Source organism: Homalodisca vitripennis, unplaced genomic scaffold, assembly GCF_021130785.1.
Source record: "Homalodisca vitripennis isolate AUS2020 unplaced genomic scaffold, UT_GWSS_2.1 ScUCBcl_1328;HRSCAF=4801, whole genome shotgun sequence".
NCBI classification, from domain to species: domain Eukaryota; kingdom Metazoa; phylum Arthropoda; class Insecta; order Hemiptera; family Cicadellidae; genus Homalodisca; species Homalodisca vitripennis.
Genome location: NW_025777440.1, coordinates 36,609 through 60,609, shown reverse-complemented (window position 1 = coordinate 60,609; position 24,001 = coordinate 36,609).

The window sequence follows — 24,001 nt, the reverse complement described above, 5'->3', positions numbered from 1 at the left end:
AAAATTTTACATATATTTTCACCAGCACCTTATTATATTTTGATATTTTTTAAAAAGTTAAGGAAACTTATTTATCCTTCTTATATGAAATGGGTTAACATACTGAGACAAATATTTCATTGTTTAAACCCAAAAGTTTATTCATGTTAAACCAGTTAAGAAAGTGACCAAACATTAATGCTAGTAATTACTAATACATAAAATTATAATTTTTTGCAATGAACATATCTAATTGAACATAATAAAGAATTGAAAAACGATTATATATAAATATTCTCTAAGGTACGAAAACATGTTGTTCTAACTAGAAAAGTTATTTACTGAAAGTTAAGTAATTACTTAATGAAAAATTATTTCATAGTTTCATTATAATACAGCTGAATAACTAAAAATAATTTCGGGGTTATTTATTTACTTGTTCCTTAACAATTTGCAGCAATAAAACACATCGTACTGATAACGTTTATATACAATTTATATTTTATAAGTCATATTTCCACAATTATAATAAAGTAAATATTTATACGCATTATAACCCACTAATAAGAGAAGGAATAATCTATAAGAAACAAGTAAAGCAAGTCAATATTTTATAAAAAATATAGATAATTAATTAATTGTATATTATTACAGACTTGAGGAGACTGAGGAAGAGAAGTATGCAGTTAATCTATAACTAATGGAGGATCTTGTGGCTGTTTAATGGACTGTAAGACATTACCAACTCTAAATCATCATTCTGGCTTTCGGGAGTCTTGTAATATTAAACTATGTGGATTGCTTTTATATAGTTTGTTATATATAATTGATTGTGAATGTGTGACTAGTAGAATACGTTTATTACGTTCTAAAAGCAGCACATGTGAGATGACGGACGAAGCATTCAAACATCAAAGTAATGGTTTCTTGATGTTTTAATAAAACAGGAAAAGTAAGTAACCTCTATATAAATAAACAGTGAATATTTTTATTCTAACTCTTAAAAGAGTTACTATTTGTTTCAAATCTGTGTATACCTATTCAGGATATGTTACTAAATACTTTTGTATTATTGTATGTTTAAAATCAAATATTTTCGAAACAAAGATTAAATTTTGCTATACAAACGATTCGTCGGCAATTTTAATACTCTTGATTTGTTTTATGGGACCTCAACACATTCGTTTAAGCATCCACAGTTACATATGTAGCTGAATTGAATTTTTTATTCTTCAAATTAATTCGATTAATTTTAAATGTAAATATATTAAAGTTTCTAAATTCACATTAACATAGTTCTAAATTCACATTACATATAATATGCCATACAATGGATAAATAAAATGAATTTGCCTTAAATATTTTTAAATGTGTTTGTTTATGGCTAAATCTTGAATTCTTTAAACATATTTTAACAATTATATTCTTACCAATTATTATCTGACTAATTGCTTTACCATTTACTAACATATTCCTTTCAATAATCCAAGTAATTTATGTCTGCTGTCCTTGTATGAAAATTTACATATCACCACAAGATGTTTAATTATCAAATAACTGTGATAAAAGTTATTGTTTATTTCAAATGAGATATTTCATTCATTTTTATTTTTATTGGCATGTAAAAAATTAATAATAAGTTCAAATAATGATTCATCAAAACCCAAAGAAAGCATTTTGAGGCTCGCAGCTTTGTCATTTTTGGATCATAGGTTTGTGGCAGATGGCCTTCTTATGGACAATATTGAAATTAACAGATTGCTGTCAGAGTAGAATGAGAATCTCAAATTCTTTCCAGGTGTCTTTGTTCCCTTGACATGTTCAGAGAGTCTTGTTAGTCTCTTAACCAAGTATTTATTCTTAGGCTAGATGGATATCTCATAAAATAGTTAATATGTGACCCGAAATTGAGAAAAATCAGGTATACTGTTGCGATCATAAAGTACACTAAAAAGTAAGAAATTAGTTATGGAATACGGTTAATACTTTTTCTAAACGGTGATGTCTTACATAAAAATGTTAAAATTGATAGTTTTTTTGTTTCCTAGGATACACCATTCAAATAGAGGTATTTTTTATTAAAAGCTCTCCGTTTGTAATATTTTCAACTCCAGTTCATAAAACCTTAACCTGCAACTCACATTAGTCTAGTTCTGCCTTATGATGATTAATAAAATTTGTATCCAAGACAGAGGATGCAACTTCGATTTCACCTCCTGCTGAAATTTTTTATGTATGTACTTATTGCTAAAAAATGTGGATTATCATTAGAGGAAAAAGTTTTAGAAAATAGTTTTTTACTGTTATACTATTTGGAAACACTTCCTGTTTAGTGTGCGCGCGTACATGAATCACAAAAATTTGTATTAAATTAATAAAAAGTCGAGTCGTTCATCAATTTCTGATTTAATTCAGAAAATCAAACAACAAAAGACCGCACTGAAAAGACAGTTCAACTTACTAATAATGTTTCTGTTTTGTTTCTTGTACACTGGGATTTGATCATAGTTAGCAACTGGGTCTTATATTTCCAGCAAGTTTGCAGATCTATTAAAATTATTCATAAGCGTATCTATTACTCTAACTGTAGGTAAACATTTTCATTCTCTTTTTATTACTACTCGTTTTTCAATCTTCTATTCAGTTTAAAGTTTAACAGTAAATATAACTAAGCTTTCTTCCAAAAAAAAACTACTAATAAAACAAACTACTTACTCCTGTGTTATTTGTGTTTTTTAAACTTACACAAGCCAATACCAATAAACCTTAGATTTCAAGTTTACGATGATTATAAAACGTATCGTAACTTTATTAAAATTCCAAATCGTTTATGGGTTTAAAAATAATAAATAAAAAAGCCATGTAAGTAGCGTATAATGTCAATCTTAAAATGGTGGCCGATGTTCCTAGTGTTAAATATTTTCTTTGTGTAGTAGATAATTACAAAATGTAAGTAACTCAAAATACTGAATTTAATCATTTTTGTTTACTCATAAATACCCGAGAAAAAATGATTTGATATTGTTTGATAAAAATATAATACAATCACTCAAAAATTATATAAACTTATGTCATTTTGATAAATTTTCTCGCAAACTCATTACTTAAATTTTATTCGAAATGAAAATTTGTAAAGCAATAGATAAAACTTTTAATGTGTCTGAAATCTTCTAAAATAGTCAATTCAATTTACTTTTAAACTGGGAGGTTCTAGTGTTTTGAAAATAAATTTAAAATTACACCACCATTTTTTTCTTCATAAAAAAAAATTCTATGAGTACTAGAAAATATTATGAGACACTGTTTCCAGCAACCTAAGCTTTTATAAATTAAACCTACAATCTTTGTACAATTTTAGTTACTGTTATGTGAGTTTTTAATAGGTGTTAAAACACGATGTGATCAAAATCTCACGTAAATTATCTCACAACTAGTTTTAGATTGTTTTGCTAGCAGGTACTCAAATATTACTAGACATATTATTTTTAAATTTAGATCTTGAATTAAAAAACAAATGTAGATAGTAATTTATACTATGATGTTTAAAACGGACATGTAAGGATATTTATGCACTAACTTAACATTTTCTGGACTGCCCCATCTTATCATGAGATAAGGTCTGCCACCAATGATATATTTTATAATTTTTATTTGTACTGGATTTGGGGTCATTTACTAGGTTGGCAGGTGATTTCAATATGTCGATACCAAATCAGTAATATCCAGAAAATGCATTTTGTGTATAGTTTCTGTAATGGTGGATAAATAGTAGTGCGACTCAATTACGGGGTGCCACTGTTCGATATCCTGTACGGCGAATTCCCATAAGGTTACATCAGCGTTTACTAGGAAACGGTGGATTTGTACACAAGGAGTGAAGGTGAGTTTGGGCGGGTAGTAGCGTTGGATTTGAAACTAACGAAAGAAACAAATATTGGACAGATTTAGACAAGACCCGATGATTAGTAGGACAGCGGGTCTTGCAAGGTGACATTTAGCACGAAGTAAAAGTACAAATTTTTTAAGGTTTTTATTAAAAGAATAAAATTGGTACCCTTAATTTTATGCAAAATTGCAATTGCAAATAGTGCAAAGGCCTTGAGTGTTAGCATTGATATATTTATTCTTAATCTATTTTTTACTGTCCAAAAAGTAAAATATCCTAAAAAGCCAAATTTTAATTGTCAAACAAACTATCTACAAATATAAAACTCCTACACGCACCAATGGCATTTGCAAGGCCAAGACGAAACATGTGGATGATAAGCATTTGCCCTTTATCCCTACCAATCCTTCTCCGCAGTCTTTTCAAACTACCCTTGAAGCGAGTGAATGTGTGTTGTTTTTGTGCTCATTTGTTTACTGTGCATTGTTCATTTCTTCATTAGGTCGATGCTCTCTTAGGTCCAAGGAACAATTGATGCTTGCTGTTGGATTGTTGCTTGTATTCGTTCACATACATTTCTTGACATTCTTCGACTATACCTATGTCACATGTGTTTTTAAACCTATTTGGTATAGCATGGAAAAGTTCCATATCAGCAATTTTTTTCCATTTCTTAGGAGTTTTTCAAAAATTTTTAGTGAAACTATAAAATTTTCCCCCAATACTCGAAAATTAGTGTGCTAAATTTTTTGTTTTATGACATACGTACGTATGAATTAATACCAAAAAGCCCGAAATACTAATTTTTCATTTTTTAATCACTAGAACAAAATTTATTACAAAAGGTTGTAACCCATAATAAATGTTAACTAGTATTTAGGACTGAAATCAAGTTTTATTCAAAGGTTAATTAACTACTCACGAGCCCAGTAGTGATTAGTATTTCTCAAATCCACAACACTACATCTCTCGAAATCTTTTTTTATATGTAAGTTCGAAAGAAATATCTACGTCGGGGATTTGATTTTGTTCCCACTGCTTTAATGTGTCCTTGCTAATTCACGATCAAGCGAAGATTCAAACTTGCCATCGTTTTCTAACGTTATTTTCCAGAAGTTCTTATTGGTGTCAGTAAATGATAAACTGGCTGAAATCTTTATTCTCCGGGCACTTATTTTGTTTCTACCAGTTCGGGTAGTTAACTTTGTATTCAAACGGTACAGCAAAATGCCACAAGTTGTCTCTTGCATAATTGCGTACATAATACACGTTTGTTAAGTGTGTTATGATATCTGGTAAGATGTTTACTTTAGTAAACTATGTGTTACCAGGGCATAATTAATATTATGAGTCGATGAAATAAATCTATATTCGACTCAAAAACTTCACCATAAAATAAACTAAACAAATTAATTTTTAAATGCATTTTTTACCACCGGTTTATTTGAAAATAGTTGTTGAAAAGATAAGAAGATATATTGTAACAAACATATATAAGACCTGTCCTTTAATTTAATTGGAATATTGATTGAATATTTTAAAAATCGTTTTAACTTACAACGCGAGTTCTCCCTCTCAAGATAAAAACGAGTCTGTTTTCGCTACGCATGTACCTAAAATTGAATCAAGTAAATTACCCCTAAACATATTATAATAAATAACATTATTTAAGTCAAGTAATTACTAAATAGTCAAATATAGGACTCTTTTATAGGATTAGCTCTTCGTGTTTAAAACATTGGTGTTATTAAATGTCTCATAGTGGTTCAACCTTTGTGTCAGGCGAAAGGTTTGATGATGAAAACACATAACTCAGTAGTGTCTCTCTAAATCGACACGGATGTCAGTGTAAGACGGCACTTGATTTTTTTGCGCAGTTTTTTCACCCTTCCACTTATTCGTTTTAAAAACAGGGTATTATTGAATGGTCTTATAAGTGTCATCCAAATTTGATGTCATTCAAATTTACCAAAACATGTGTGTAATGTGTAACGATTAGATTGAATAAAAGAATCTCATAAACAAATATAAAAAAATGGCTTCTGAAAGTCCTTTCACTCTTCTCCCTAAAAACAAAATACTCCGGGTGGCTGGCTATCCAGCATATCGTCCTTTCTTTGATGAGTTTTTCTGTTGTAAGATGGTCTGGCTTCTCCCTGGATTGTCAAGTTCCATAAACAATTCTTTGTAGAATAGGGATGTTTTTCAATTCTACGTTGAAGTATATTCATCGATTCATCTAAAAGGTGGATATTATGTCAATTTTATCCGCCTGTCTCTGTTAGATACTACAATTTTTCCAAAGCGTGGATTGAGCAAGGTCATTCTTACCCTTTTCTCCATCCAGTCTATCCTTGTTATGAAAGTCCGTGTTGTTCTTGAAAACGAACAATCAACATGGTTTCTTGCAGGTGAAACTCTTCAGCAGTTATCGCCCTTTATTATTTTTTCAATTCGTCTTTTCAGCTCACTGGTTGGGGTAGAATAAGGACGTTGGATTCTGTTTTCCGACATCCAGGACTTGTCGATTGTTTAAAAAGATACTGTTATTCCGTAAAAAAACTTCACTCATTATGAGGTAAGAGGAAAAACTGAACTCTCGACTGGATTCAATTTATTTTTTGTCTGGAATGACAACACGGTATACAGGATAAAATAATCCTATCCGAGGTCACCTCTTACCTCTTTTATAAATCACATGGAACAAGAAGCTTCCTCAGGGCTGCATAAATCTATCCTTTATTTTTCATATTGTACATTAACGGCATTTATGTTATGGATGGAAAGGTACAGTCTCCAATATGTTCGCTGATGGACGTGTCAGTATTTAGTTTCTGTGGATAAATACTGCATCGGATCATGAGGGGCCCAATTGTAACTCCCGTCACAGAAGCGGTTTGAGGATAATGGAAACTCTTATATCAAACTAATGAAAAAAACAAAGCTTCTAACAATTTGCTACAATGCAATCATTGCATTTTACACTGAACAGAGATACACGATCAAATGCTCAGAACAAATGTTAAACTGGCAATCCTTCTTTCCTTCCAGTATAGTTCTTGGTGTGTTTGGCTTTGAAAAAAATCCATTTTCTTAGTGACTCATGTAACCGAACATATTACTAATCACCAATTAAGCTCTTTTTACTATGAGAATTTAAAAACACAACCTGTAGCAGTGAGGCTCTTCTTGATGTATAGCGAAACTACTGTTGATTGTGGGCTCCATATTACTTTGACAATTATGGAGGTCATAATAACCAATACACAACTTACCCCAAAACTGCTCCATAAACAGCACCATGTCAGAGGTATATAATTTTTCTATAGTATTAGTTTCCATTACTACCATCTATTGTGTAAACGCTTGTGTGTTAAAATTGAATAAATTTGTTTTTGATTATTGTTATTCGTAATTTGTCTGAGATAAATAATTATATTCTAGGGAAAGGTATTATAATTCACGTTAAATCAAAATTAAAGATTTTGGACTCTTATATATAAAAAAATGTTAAGTTATTCATTATGAAATATGTAAATTTGTTTAGTGTGATTAGATGGATTTTTTTATTTATATTAGTTATTTTAACCGGTATTTACGTGAAATACATATGTTGGTATATTTAGAATTATTATTCAAACTATCTTATTTGGTATGATTTTTACAGAAAACGGTAAGAGTAACTCAAAATGTCTAAAGGCCATGTCTTATCTCATGCCTATTCAAACCAGCATCATCCCTAATCAGATTTATTTGGAAAGCATTTTTCTGCCACCTTGTATTTGCCTTAACCTCTGTCTCATCTTTGACCAAATTGGTTTGGCGATTTGTCAAATAAAACCTTATTTTCTTGAAAATCTAATCTTTAAAATTATTGTATATTGGTACCGTATTTATTTTATAAAATTGCCAGTAGTTTTTCTTTTGTATGAAATATAATTCTCTAAAAAAATTTGAAAATAGAATCAATCAAAATTTAAATTGTCTGGATTTTAGTACTTAAAAACAATTTAATTAAGTGTTTTAAATATTTTTTAATTTTTCTTTATTATAGGAAAACCAAATAAAACTTGTTTTGTGTGTTTACTTTCAAAAATTAGTTTTTAATTAGCGATTCATTTTTATATTATGCTTACAAAAACTTACTAACTATTGGCATTACTTAAAACTTGGGGGAGTGAGGACAACTAAAAATGTAAACTAATATTTCAATGTAGAACTATAAAATACCTCCAGAGTTTATATATTTACTTTTTATAGACCTTTTTTACGTTTGAAATCTATAAACGTTCCTGAAAAACTTTAAATTGAATGTGGACGAATTACTAGATAGGGAATTTATTGGATTATTTACAAAAAAAACCCTCAGTCAGCATATTATTTTTTATTCCTTATTGGCTTAATTCGCTCGTTTCTATATGTTTTAATTCGTTAAATTTTATTGCTTCTCAGCATATTGTATTAATGGACATAACTCAAAGCACAATTTTAAACCCCAAACTAAATCTTTAACCAACAATTTGAAACAAGTTTTCTATATTGTACATGTTTTAAAAAATTAGGAATTTTTATTATTGATATAAAAAATATTCATATAAAAAATGCAATTCATTTGCCACGACAGAATTTAAGAAGGGTTACAATTTTTTACTCTTTAAGTGGAAGTAAGTTAAAGATTTGGATGTAAACAGAAAACTAAGTTTGCAATAACATATCTCACGAGTACCCCTGTTGTCTTCCAAAAATCTAGTTTTTTCATCTGTTTCCGTAGGAATTTTAATTATTCAGGGGGAAAAACAGAATAAGGTTTTTAAAAATTTTTTACAATAAATATTTTGATATACAGATGAAACAAGCAATTAATGTCAAATAATTTTTTTTATTATTTTAAAACTCAAGATGATATATTTATATAAACTCAGTATTTTCTTTATGTTAAATATTCGAAGAGGCATGTCAATTCTAAACTAAAGAATCATGCTTTTAACTAGTCTCCATAAGGCAATACAGCAATGTTTCATTAGGACAGCAAATTTGTAGCTTAAAACCTTACTGGGGGACGAACACATGTGTTTTCATTCTCCACTGCTAAGGAACTGCATAAAGCAATATTAAGAATTACCGAAACAGCATTGTCGAAACTAAAAATTTTTTGTTTTGGTATCTAAAATTATGAGGACAATTTCGTTTCAGAGCTAGCTATGGTTAATTTCACCAATAAACCCACTTACTCTTAGTTGGTTGTTTACTTGTTCTCGTAAAACCAAATCCAAACATTTTTAAAACTAGAATATGCTGGATATTAATAATAAAATTATACGTGGTTCAGGAACATAAACTACAACTCAACTTTTTGTATCTTGAGTTTTATTTTGACAATAATATCTTAATTACAGTAATCAAATTGGTATCTTAAATTTATTTGGGTGCGAAGTAAAACATATTACCAATTTTGACTTTTGAGAGTAAATAAATGACAATTATTTTTTTGACAAAACACATTTGTAGCATATTGCAAGATTTTAAACGTATCTAATTTAATTTTGGTTATAAAACTCTTGAATTTTCCGATGATCTTTTTAGTCTTATTTTATTGGCAGTTATTGTTGTATTTAGAGTAATATATTAATTATTTTCATTAAGATTTTTTACTTATATCATCATCTAATCTTCAAGCTATAATACATTTTCAAGGTTCTAGCACACAATTTTTAGAACTGTGATGATCACTATTGTTCAAAAATACCTTACTTCAATCCTTGCCATGTAACTCTCTATATATAACATAATTATCAAACTTCTGATACGGTTAGAGCGTCGTTAAACCATGTATTATTAAACTGTTTACGATTTGTATTTACAATTATTCCAAAAAATGTTTTGGTATATGTAGGAAAAAAGCGTTCACTATTATTATATGACCTATGGTTTAGCTACAGAATTATGTAATCACAGTACGTCGGAGGTTATAAACACATCATAGTTACGGTGTGACACCCAAGGAGGTTACATCGTAAGTACATTCCCTATGTCAATCCAACGTGTGGTTAATTATGTTACATTTAACGATTTGTATTCTTTTGATTTATTATTTGTCAAAAATACCACAAATTGTACCTATATATTTTTTAGTATTTATATTCGTTATATTTTTTAATGGAGTAATCACAATATTTGCATGTTCTTATTTTTAAATAATACAAAAACCGAAACTCACTAAGTTTTCAGAAATTTTTCTGTCATTTTTACTTCAGCGTTTGTATACAATGTATGAACTTAATTTAGAAAGAATTGGAACGAACTATAACTGTTTTAAAACACTCATTGATGGTGATTACACAAAAATCATTTGTATATATGGATCAACGTGAATATTAAGATTAAGATTTCAAGTTCTATGCTGTACACCTTGACTTAAACCATGTCCTTTTAATTATAAATTATGATTCCAATAATATATATGGTATTAAGCTGATTACTAAAGCTATGTTAATATATAGAGAAATATTGTCGCTTTAAGTGGTGCAATGCATAGAATCGGTGATAATTTACTTGTAGGTGACACAAATTTAAAAACTGTTGTGTGTCCATCCAGTCAGCGGAGTAGCACTTGTCTAGTTGTGGTGTGACGCCACATTGATCTATTTAAACTGTGCACAGTTCACCACCAAGTAGGCAGCAGGCACAGCTTCTCCGCTTTGTAGCAAAGTGTAGGGACTTTGGCTGTTGACAGAGGTGCCATGTTCAAGTGTAAAAATAGATCAAAAACTTTGCGCACCTAATAACTCGTTTTTTGTTTTGCATTTTCAAAATCACACTGACATGGAATGGGCGTTTTGGAGTGTCCATTTTAAAACTTTTGTTATTTATAAACCCCTAATTCACAGCCAGCATATCATCCGGAAAGTTTTATATCGAACATATTAATAGTGTTGTAAGATTTAAAAAACACGTAAATTATAGTAAACCAATTCAGAGTATAAATATTTTCAATGGAAAAATTTTAGTTATTAAGAAGACAAAATTATTTTAATTTTAGAATTAACCTCTTGGTAGGGCGATCTATGTTGGGATGTTGTTTTAGCCCCATGACAGGGTTATCTTCTATTATTAGTATATAAAAATTTACTCAAACCAACACCCTTTTTTTTCTCTTATTTCTCAGTTCATATATTTATCCAGGTGGAGACATGGTCCATCGAACTTGGTGGTACTGCTTTTTTGTTTAAACACTTATTCAGCGGACTCTTCTGAGTCTATTGTTGGATTTTTTAGGGTTTGTTGTGTCACATGATCACTCTTACTTAGTATTCAACCACTCTTCCAATATTCATGGACAGAAGGAAAATTCTAAAATAAACATTTGGGCGTAACTTTTTACAGCGTTTTAGCATTTAAAAGTGTGGTAGCGGTTATTATTCATGATCTTCAAATTGGAACGTTTATTTTTCCCCAATGCGCGTTAAACAGGGGTCAGATATACATTACAGTTTCTTAAAGAAAAACATTAGAGAATATGTTTACTCTTGCAAAACGTGATGACACACAATTTATTATTTCACCAAAATCATGACACATCGCCACATTTTTCAAATACTGTTTCCCACTTAATCTGAATCACCAGGTTTCCAAATAAAATGTTCGGCTCTGGGAGGTTCTGTTACACTGGCCCACCCATGTCACCAGATCATTACTACACGTTAGATTTTTGCATCATACGGGACTGGAATGGAGAAAAGAACTATGAGACTAAAATTAATTCCCGTTAAGGCGCTTCTTAGACGTAGTAATGAAGTTTTCACGCAATCACAATTAAAGGAATAGCCCTGTTGGGCTACGGAAGTGACTTATTTTTTTCTTTAGTGTTTTCTCAAAAATTGAACCGTTTTACAGTTTCTATAATCATGTTTTATTTCAAAATGTTATTAGATCCAAACCATAAGAAAAAACTATTGAACTCCGCTTCCGTAATCTTTCTTTACCAGAATTTCAGGAAGATCTCGTTTTACATGGTGAGCTGATAATCCGGGCGAAATTTCTTTAGCTATCCGTAACTCGCTAACAAAGCCACTTTCCGTGACCCCAGGTTTATATTACTTTTTTTTTCATTATTTTCATATTGCTGAAAATGAGAGCTCCTACTGTTTATGCATATCTCAGTAAAATCGCCCTATATTTGTACGTGGATTGATCAATCGTCTAATACGAACTGATGTACAGAAATGTAAAAGTAAATGTTATACTCAACGTTTGTTAGTCATAAAAATGTTATCGTTTCGTGTATTACCTCTGTATTCTCAGAATATTTCATGTTTATAGTATTTCCAATCTACAAACGAAGTATAATAGGAAACTGGGTTTATATCCTTAGTCCTTTACTGTATACCAGAAGAACAGTCATTGTAATACTATCTATTTCTTACTATTATAAATTTCATGTATACATTAGCATATATGCGGAGCTACGAAAGTATTGGATCTAAGCGCATATTACCCGTTGTGATTATTCAACACACAGCCTAGAGGTTACACAATGTTTCCCACTGGTCGTTAGTACCAATTACCGTAATTATCTGTATCGTATTACGTTAAAGTTTAAAATCCATCCGACTCAATAAGCCTAATAAGGACTCAATAAAGAGGTTATTATTATTATTATAGTTAAGTACCTTTGCGTATTTTTTGAATATACACTGCATGTGCTTGTGATTAAAGAAATTCATTTATTGATTCACGCACACTATACTAATACATGACACTTCATTCATCACATTGATTATTTTACAAAATAAAACAAGTGTGTAAGCGTGTGTGCGTGCGTCCCCATTTCTTGTGTGTAGATAAGGCCAGCAAATTAAGGGCTACCGTACTCTATTTCGCTTATAGTATCTTAAAGACAAATGAACAATAAAAGCACAAAACCAAAAATATATAATATAAACAGATAAAAAAACCCGATCATAATTTAAATGTCTTAACCTTTTTTATATTTTTGTGATGGTCTTTTAGATAATTTAAATTAATTACAAAAATACTTACCAGTAGGAAATTCAGATTCTGTAACAAAACAAGATTTCTTCATTGTTAATTTTTTTAATTATTTTATAGTACTATAGGTTTTTACTTTTAATAAAGTTTCAAAAGCCGTCAATGTTTTTTCCCACGGATAATTAAAACTTTTGTTTCTTGTTTAAAGCTGAAGTCCTATCGGTGGACCTTCCATCGTTATCTAAATTTTTTTTTTCTGTAGATCCAATATAGTATGTCGGGCATCTTGGGCACATGATTTTATAAAGAAATTTTTTTCTTACCACAAAATTAAATCAACCCCCTTTTTTCGAGTATAATATTTTAAAAATTTTTGCACAACTTAGTTTATTTAGTTTCATGATACATTAACCCTCAAAATAAATAATCTCCACCCAATATTATCCCTCCTCTTATTTTTGATATATAGTGATATTTTTATTACGGAAAAGCCAGAAACAAATGTTGAAAACTTTGATTTAATTTTTTTTTTAACCAGTAGTGCAAATAACATACGTAATTAATATACTTAAAGATTTATTCAGAGGTGTAAAGAATTTTATCTAGAAGAGAATTGCATTCAAGACGTAAAGAAATATTTAATTTTCTGTATTTTAACCTAACCCCCTTTGTCCCCTTAAATCACGTCTTTATAGACTTCCATAAAGGTAAACGTTTAAAATACATAATGGAAGTAGTTTCCATAAAAGTGGCAAGGCTCAAAATCCTTGGGAGCTGAATCATACCCAAATTTTTAAAGATTAGTAAACAAACAAATTTTAGTTTAAAAACAGAAAAATAAAGGTTTCAATTAAACGAAGAATTGTGGGTGCGCTTTTCCTCCAAATTTCAAAATAATTCCTTTAATTTATTTATTAATGTTTTTAAGTATTTAGGAACAATTAATAATGGGAAAACAAGGGTTTTATGTTCGGGGCCCCTAAAATTTTTAAAGTTCGGCAGATAAAACATTACACAGAAAGGGGGGGAAAAAGTGAATGCCCAATTCATTATAACCCTTTTTAATGACAGGTTTATTTACGATACGTACCCCCTCAGGAAAAGTATTTCATTAAAAGTAAAAATAAAACTGACCGACAAACTTTTAACGGGAAAGATTAATTTATTATTTTAAGAAATTTTCCTGAAATAATCTTAACTCAATGAACTTGTTGTTAACATTTAACCACTCAATCTGAGAAAAAACCACTAACGCTTATTTAATAATTTCCATACCTATTAAGGCTGTCAAGACCCTAAATTTTGAACGATTTTTTATAGTTAAGGGGTTTTTAAAAGGAATTATGCCACCCCCGCCGAAGTCTTTTCACCAGTTTACACCGCCCCGGATTAATCCTAAAAAAAAAAAATTTACAGGGTTTAACACGCTTTCAATGGGCCCCTTTTAAAAATTTGACCAACACCCTTCAACACTAAAATTCTCCCCGCAACCAATTTTAGGAATATCCAATTACCCCGGTAAACACATATGCCGGGTGGGGGGGGGGGGGGTGGGGGGGGTTAATCCATTGGTTTTTATTATTTTTTAAAAAGGGGGTACGGTTTTTAGCTTTTAAGGGGTTTTTGGGGTTTGAGACACTAAAGTGTGAAATAATTTATACTATTATATAATTCATCTAACTGTACCCATATTAAACGCATGTGTGTTGTGTTTACTCCTTACCTAAAATCTCCTAGACTAATGTTAACTGAGGTTTTCTCCATAAACGATTCGTATGGACCCTATTTAACATATATAGCCAATTTCCTTATTTCTAAAACTCTAAGGACTACAAGTTATGTCCCCATATGTGTCCTTAAAGCTGTGAAAAAATCAAGGGTCGGTCTGTAATTTAATTATAGTTCCCTCTTAAAAGCAGTTCAAAAGAAAACTAGCAATTATTTTGTACAATATTTTCATTGTAATTACAACCTTTTCTAGATAACACTTAATAGACACAGAATAAAATAAACAAAAACAAAAGAAGAAACACCTGATAATAAACATTCTAAATGTAAATAGCAATTTTGACGATGTAAACAAGTTGTTGATTAGTTGTTAAATTTAACAATAATAACATAATATAATATAATATATTATATAATATAATTTTGAATTTAGGGTAAATTTTGTATCACAATCTAATTAATTCAAGTGTGAAAAGACATAATTTAGCGCAAGGTTTTAGTCCATGATGATTTGTTTTGATTTTAATATTAGTTGGTGTGCCAATTCATTATTCCCTTAAATTTAAATCATTTCTAGAGTCTGTTTTCACAAGGAGTTAATTTTGCTTACAGCTTTGAGTTTGTAACAATCCTTCAAGAGCTTTTGTTATGGTGAATAGCGGGTAAGGCTATGGGTTTTTCTTGGTCGTCTTTGTGAATTGATTAAGAAAAAACGTCGTGACACGGTTCATTCATACCCGCAAAGAATTTTAAGGTTTTGGCCCCAATGTAGTCCTTGGGACCAAAAACCTACAGGTTTAGACTGGTAAATTGAATTTGTTGGAGGTACAGTCCAATTTAACCAGCTAATGGATTAGTTTTTTTTAGTGACCACTACTTTGGAATTTATCGGTCTTATCCATAACATTTTGCGAAATACCACAAGTGGTATTATTACACAGGTTCCACAGCCCAAAAGATAAATTCTACATAATTTTTTCTACACATGAATTTTGGGCCTTACTAAGCAAATTCTTCAAATTTGTAGGATCTCTTAAATACTATTCATAGGTGGCGCAACTGGACAACTAATTTCTCATTAAGAGCGAGTTTTTTTAAAATTTTCATAGGCCAATTTTCATAACTCTATTGAATTTGTGCAACACCAGGATAAAATTCTTGTGATAAATTATCGATAGGAACATCACTTATATATATAATATATGAGATTATGATTAAGGATTATAGATAAAGAATAATTCCCTAAATTATACGTCATTTGGTAATTTCTCGCATTGTTCATCTTCCTTCCAGTGTGTTACTTTTAGTTTTAGAGATCTACAGTTTTTAAACAATACATCCGGTTTTTTAGTGGTTAGACTATGCATAGACAAGATTAAAATTTTTATGTCTTTTGTGAGTGTGTTCTGTGTATATATGTGGTCTTTGGATTGTTAGCATTGCTTGTTGTTTTGTACTTGGATTACAGAACCTTGATTTTTCACAACTTTAGACACATATGGGACATAAACTTGTAGTCCTTAGAGTTTTTAGGAAATAAGGAATAAGGCTTTAAATGTTAAATAGGGGCCATACGAAATGTTTATGGAAAACCTCAGTAACATTAGTCTAGGGAGTTTTTTTAGATAATGGAGAAAAACACACACATTACACGACACACACACACACACACACACACATACATAAATATTATACAAATGCATATAATTTTTAATTTATGTCGCATATGAGGAGTATATTTTCATAGTAAACCTTTAAGAAATGTTATAAATTTAAACATGCAGTTTAAACTTTTTTTTCCACAGATGTTAGAGGGAGAAGATGTTTCAAGATCGACAATATTGCCCAGATGGAGGAGAAGCCACCACTCAGCAGGTTTCAAGTGGAATAACTCAAGACGGATTGCCCAATTGAGAACGGTGACATGTTGTCCTAGAGAACACTGGGGAAAACTACTTAGTTTCCTGCCAGGACCAGGCCATAAGTAACTAAGGAATATGCTTTTAAAACTGCCTAGATCATGTTCGGATACTTTATTGTTTTCATATCGATTTTTTATAATTGTTTAAGCCACGTGTTTTTTAAAACATTTCCTAATCGAACTATCTGGGAATGGTATTGTCTTATTGTATTATGTATTATAAAGATGAACGAAGTTAACTTGGAAATTCGCGCTCTACATAACCCTATATATTATACTATATATATATATTATATAGTATATATAGGTAGTATACTATTATATAAATATTATATTACTATATAGGTTATTAATAAAGGTGTTACTCTCCTTTAAATTAGATACTCCTTTAATAAATTTTGAAATTTTAAGGAACAAACCGTCAAGCAGTTGTTGATTCCTTATCCACAATCTGGCAGTTTGGCCGGTTAAAATTATGTCCCCTGCTGGACAAAAAGGAACTGCATTATAGGCTAACCAAAATTTGGCTAACTGTCTCCTTAGGCAAATCGATTTTGTTTTGAAAAATCGACTTTCACCAAGTAATTATCATATTTGTGTTTCCTTTTTACAACTTATTTTCTATTCCTTTGACGTCAGTTTAGGAACCTCCCGGCCCCATTGCGGACAGGCCTCTGATTGGTTCGAGGCGAGGGGGTCACCGTGATCGCACAGATGGGCGGCCGCCCAGCCCCCCGCGCATGCGACAGCAAGGAGTAAATTCCCCTCGGTATGTGCGGGAGGAAAATTCCCTCGTGTTGGCGGGAGAAGAAATTCCCTCCTCACGACTCTTATCCTTATCAAAATGTTCCGAATTACTGGGTGTTTTTAGGTTGTTTTTGAGGTGTTTTTGGGGTGACTTTGGGGGTGCTCAAAAATCGGGTGATATGCGGTGGGGGGTCCTCACACTCGTATGTGAGGGAGAAACGAGGGACGGAGGCGAATTCCCAATATGGCTGCGTCCATCGTATCCACCGTGAATCAAAAAAACCACTAATGGCTGCGCCGCATGTATTACAGTGATCAAAAAAAAACCCAATATGGCTGCGCCCAATGTATCACGTTGATAAAAAAACCAATATGGCTGCGGACACCATGTATCAATGGATCAAAAAAAATCCGATATGGCGGCTGCCACGTAAACATAAACTCACTTTTTCTCGGCGGGAGGAACCCCAATTTATAGCAGTGCCCGTGGCGTCGCGCTGGCGGGAACGTGGTGCAGGAAAAAACCCTAGGGGTGCGGGAAAAAAAATCCCTAGGGTTCCCCTCACTTACAAAATAATTATTTAATTATATATATGTATATGTATAATATAGATAAAAAATTAAGTAAGACGTTAGAAGGGAGAGTTTCTGAGTGTGGTTGCGGAACACTCGTACTGTGTGGAACACAGTACCCAGGTTAAGCATTATCGAGGTATAGGAGTCCGTCCAGTAACTGGTTGTCACTATCACGACCCGATAATGCCCCGTCCCTTGGAAAGTGAATTTTTTGAAACCAATTGAAGAATTTAAAATGGAAAGTGAATTTAGAAACCAATTTGAAGTTAGAGTTAGAGTTACCTCGGGGAGGTATATGTTGAACCTCCCCAAGATTAACGCTCGGCACGTGGGACATATGTGTACTCTGTCGGCACAGGTGCGACAGAGAGTATGCCCACACAACCGAAGAGCAACCGTGGGAAGATTCACCATAAATATAGGACACTCAACTCTACGTGGTTGTGACAGAGGTGCCTCCTCGGCGTCCGGGGGGGAGGAGTGGTGGTTATTGCGCCTGGCATCCTCCATTCTTTCCCCCAACGGTTCGTAGGAACTCCTCCAAGTCCTCACGAATCGTGCGCCAAATCTGCGGGGCGAATCTGGCCTGCAACTCACGCTCGGTATCTTGCATGAAGCGACCGGCCGTCCAGTACAGCTCCCGCTTCAGGTGACGGATACCGTCGAGGGCCGCAATACATTCCCGCGACTCCCAATCACTGATCCTGGGCTAAAACAGAAGAAAGGTTACAACACCTGAAAACAAGTCATAATGTACAATTCAAGCAATTCAATATTGCGTACCGACGGTCGGATTTGTGGGAGCTCCGGTGACGGAGGTGTTGAGGGGATGGACCCTTGCGACAATAGGAAACGTAAAGGCAGACTCTGTTGACGAACCGCCGCCGGTGAGAGGCCTGAGAGGCCATCATGGGGTGGTACCGGGGAGGGTGGGCGAGTCGGAGGAGTGGGTGACGGTGCGACAGAGGGATGCGCCACTTCCATGGAACGGTTGCCTCTGAGAGGCGTCATAGCTGTCATCGTCACTGTCCCTGCAGGCAGTGACCATCCCCAAACGGCCCAGTCCTCTGAACAGCTGCAGACTGTGATTGAGACAGCAATACAGGCTGCAGTGAGCTGATCTGTACATATACATACACCCTCAATATGCTATTTACCACACATCCGTAAATTGTACTTCCAATTGTGAGAGGGGATTGAAACTAAACCCTTCGATCCAGGCTCGTTTTCAATCCCAGACCTCCTGCGGCTCGTTCAGGCGACTCCAGCAGTTCCGAAATCTCCCTTATCGTGCTCATTGACTCTCCGCCCGGGTCAAGAGCCTCGACAAGGTCGGACCCTGCAAACATCTGGTAAAACACGAGGAGAATCATCAGTGTCCGCCCCCGTTCAATTATCAGTACATAGATGAGAGAATGGTTATTACCTCCCCAAGATCCTCGTCACAGAACTCCATGTAGTCCTCGACACGTCTCTTACAAAAGAAAACAAACAAACCCATTAGTCATAAATTCCTTAAGGTACATACGTAAAGTGTAAAATGTAAAAATATCACTGTATAAACTCACAATAGGCCTGTGACGACGACGAGCAAACAAAAAAAAAAAGGTCCTCTATCACGCAGATAGGTCGCGCCGTCTGCAAATACAGAGGATATAAAAAAATTCAAAACCCGTCATATGACGAAAAAACACAACATTAGTACTATTATAAGTACCGTCGTAGGAATGGGGATCGGCTCACTGCGGGGTCTGGCGGGGTTCTGGAACTGATAAACAATTATTTATAAGTTATGCGATACATGATACAATAAACAACAAAAAACAAACACGAAAACAAACACTCACTTCCTGACCTCTGCGAGACCACCCGCTTGCCGACCAGCCTCCCCTCGATGTCGATGGTTTAAGCCTGCAAATAATTCTGTATCAGTAATCAGTTTCATTAAAGTGCAGGGATATCGGTATCATTATTACTAAACGTACCAAGTCTATGGCTCCATCATCATCCCCGTCCAACTGCCGTAGATGGCGAGGGTTTGCGGGTTGTTCCTAAACATTAATCGAATATTACTAAATATATCAGTAAATAAGTATAAACAGTTAAAAATTGAAAATTATTTGCATGACTTAACGTCTTCACGCCAGCGGATGCGGACACTCAGGAGTGCCAGTATTACCAGCAACACTGTGGTGTTGCCGATCCTGGCTCTGGGGGCACAACACAGTACTCCCCAGCATGACCACGAACATGGCAGTGGCCATCAAGAAGCAGACTATGGTAACCGACGTCAATCGTTCACAGTCGAACATGATAGGAAAGTGCAGGATACACACGCGTCCTCTGCTTATATGCAGCCGACCCGCTTCCTGTCACATGTGCTGTCTTCCTTATTGCAAGGTGACCTTCGTTCCACACCACCCATGAGGTCAGGTCTTAGGCGCGTTCCTTTTGTTAACCGAGAGCATCCCCAGTAGGCCTAACCTCTCGGGTGATGAGCCCCAACCATCGCTCATCACAGGTGGTAGCCATTCCATGACAAATTTGCTACCTCCCAACATATTTTTTGTACCTCTCGGTGAGATACATTTTATACTTTATTTCTTTTTTTTATCCTCACGAGTGTAACAAGCAACTTTACTCGGAGAAGCCTTTTCAATGTAACTCGTAAAACACACTCGCAAAGACTTTTTTATTTTTTTTTATTTGTTTATTTACTTTACAGCATCTAGAGCGAGGTACATACCCCTGGACTTACGGAGTTTAGGCCTGCCATAGAGGTATCTGTCACACACACACACATCCACAACTGCTCCCGGTCTTACGGAGTTTAGGCCTGCCCGTAAGAGCAGTTGAAAGCCCCAGGACTTACAGGTTTTTACGCCGGCCTCAGAAGCTTACCACTCACTCACTCACCCGCTCTAGAGCCTTTTTTAAAGCACAAGCATAAGTGACGTCACTATTATATTGAGGCAAAATACAGTGAGTATCGAAAACAATAGCCACCTTACTATCTACAATATTTCTATCAAACTACGTTATTATGAAAATTAGATAAAAATTCAATTTTTTCTAACCGCCTAGTATATACAGTGACCAAAGGGTTTACACAGAGCTCGTATAATCCCCTCGGTCGTACTGGATACCACCCTCCTCCCACTTGATGTTGTGAAAGTGGCGCTCCAGCCACCGAGCGGTCCCTGGCCATTTTAGAATTTAACTCCGCTTTATCGTATGGAAGCTTAAATACGATGTGTGCACGAAAGAGATGACTGATAATTACAAACCTATTTACAATAAATCGATTGTCATTATCTTTAAAAAGCGTGGAACTCAACTACCGCCTCCATTTGGCCACCGTTTGAAAAATTCAATTTCGAGAGACAGCCTGTGAGCTATGGGACTAGGGAGAGCCTCCGCACACTCCCTCTCACTGTCACTGTTTTCAATTTTGGGCTTTAACAGACTCCTCAATCAGAAACAGATCTCTCAATACGATGTGGATTCAGTGGGAGGTTGGCAATGAACTGATTCCACTCGTTTTTGTTAAGAGTTAATGAATGTTCACCGTCGTGGATGAACACACATTGCTTATCAAATACATCGATGACCTTGATATCCTCCCCACCATCCGCCTTTAGGTTAAAACCTATGTGAGGCCTCCAAGGCTAGACTAACGCTATTGAAGTTTTGTGAAAACTGATTAAACACAATCGTGTGACCAATAAACGCAACCCTTTTTACCCTTAAACAGTATCCCGAGAGAGTCACCCCTGTTTTTTAACAAAACCCACAATCACACACTTTGAAAGATCACAATCAATAAAGTAAAACAGACTTAAGAAAAATTCACGTTTAACGAGTTTATAGGCTCCTTGCGTCTAGGGATCCTCGTAGGCTCCAGGTCCATAGCCGTTGACGGGTCCTCCATGGTCTCGGTCTCGGTCTTGTATAACCGTACCTTCCACAGTACCCCCCTTATATACTTTAAACCTCCAAAATTTAGACCAATCAGAGACGTGATTATTTTGACCAATGAGATTTTTTAGCAGGTGGTGGTTTCTTCCCCCTCCACCTCCTCCCCCCATTCGTATGTGAAAGGATCTATGTGAAAAGAGACATCAATTTTGTCACAGTCCCTCACATCCCAGGCGTCCGCCATGGGATGTTAAATTAGCACAGTCGATGGATTTAAATGCTTTAAATTCTCCGTCCTTCCACAAGGAAGCGTGTGTACATACGTTTTGATACCCTTTCTATACCCTTTCAGCTTCACATCATCCTCTCTGCAAAATCTAACCCTAATTCTGTCAAATCCCGTCACATCATAGAACTCACTATTAGGTTGTGAAATAGCACAGTCGAGGTATTTACATGTTTGCATTTCTCCGTCCTTCCACAAGGAAGTGTAACACTCCGGCTTTTATACCCTTTCTATACCTATTTATTAGCCTGTTGAATAGGATTATCCTCCTCATCCTCGTCGTAGGCCTCGGGCTCATCGTCTACGTCCAAAACAAACCTCAATTTTGTTAAAGTCCCTTAACATCATAAAAGTCGGCATAGGATGTATAATCAGTACAGTCGAAGTATCCCAATAATTTCCTCTCTTCTTTCTTCCTTTTATATCTGAAAATGTATAGCGCCATCGTTGCGAGAGTGTTCAACACTGGATAGGTAATGTACGTCGGTGTAGGAGTCGCCCAATTTATACCTAACGATCCCCACCACTATTACATCATACGTTTGATGTTACCGCTAAGCAGGGTGTACGCCATGTGGGAGTCATGCAAGAGGAGACAGTACGCCGTCGTGTTTGCCGGAAAATTATTTTTCGCCTCAAATTCCAATCTCACGTCTACTGGTCCCGACTTGATCGAATCGTTCTGTTTAGAACAATCAATCACATAGAGCGGTGTGTGGGACTTGAATTTTTCAAAATCAACGGTAGGCGCTCCCGGTTTCTGATTAGTACGAACTTTGGAATCTTGTAAACATCTCGTAAAAAATGCACCAAGTCACCGTGGGACATTGTCGTAAGGATAATATTGCGAATTCAAATACAGTCTTACATTTGTCAGGTCGCAACGGTCAAAAGAAGGACGCAATCTATTTTTAGATTCAACTTTTTCTTTCCTGTCTGAAATGCCAAAACAACGTAACGGGGTTTCTCAATTTGAGAGCTCGTTTTTATCGTCCAACTCTGACGAGTCGTTTGTGGTAAAGAGGGATATTCTTGAATTTCCCAGGACCGAAACGGCAGGTGAATCAGAGTATCTTTCTCAATAACACGCAATAATTTCAATTTGTAACTGTCGGATACAGTAATGTGTGGAACCACGCCAGTAGAGCGAGGTTATTTCAAAGTCGAGGTTAGCCGCATCCGTGCTTTTGACCGCGTTTAATGTCGGTAGCCGACCTCAAGATAATCAGTTCCTGTCTGACATTGACCACGATCTTTTTATAATCCTCGGCAAAACCCAGCAACAGTTTTAGAGGCACTGAATATGTAAATTCACTGGGCCTGGACCGGTTTCACCCGGACCTAGCCAACCATGCATTCAAGAGACCCGCCTCCTCCTCTTTCCTGATGGAGATTTATTGTACTTGTAATACCTACATTTTTCACCCCTGTCAACCTCTATACCGCCGATCTCGTACCTTATATCGTCGAATAAAAACGCAATAGCGTTGTTTATTAATGTAACAACGGCCGCGGTCCCATCTGCCTTCTTGGCACGCAACTTTTCCACTGATGTGTAAACTGCTTTTCGAACGGTGCTGTAATTATATCCTGTTGACTGAATTGGGAATCCTGATTTCGTCGTTATTCTTTTAGAGTTGACGAGGCGTACGGTTTGTGAGAGTTGAAACTCCCAACCGGTTATTGCCTCATCGTACTCGACGGCTGATTCTTATTGATAGCAGAGCCATACTTAAAACCCAGCGATCTAATAAACTTGATGTTCTTAGGTGTTTAACACCGCGGTCTTTTGTGATCGAATGAGGGGAACGGTGTGTACGGCACTTCTCTAAAATACTAGACCCATTGCCGTTTCCTTATGTGCATACGTAACGATAACGGTTCGTTTCTAAAGTTTATCAATTCACCGGCCTGGTCCTTTGAGAGAGACAGCTATATTGTTCAACCCTACGGACGTTCACAGGTAAATAGA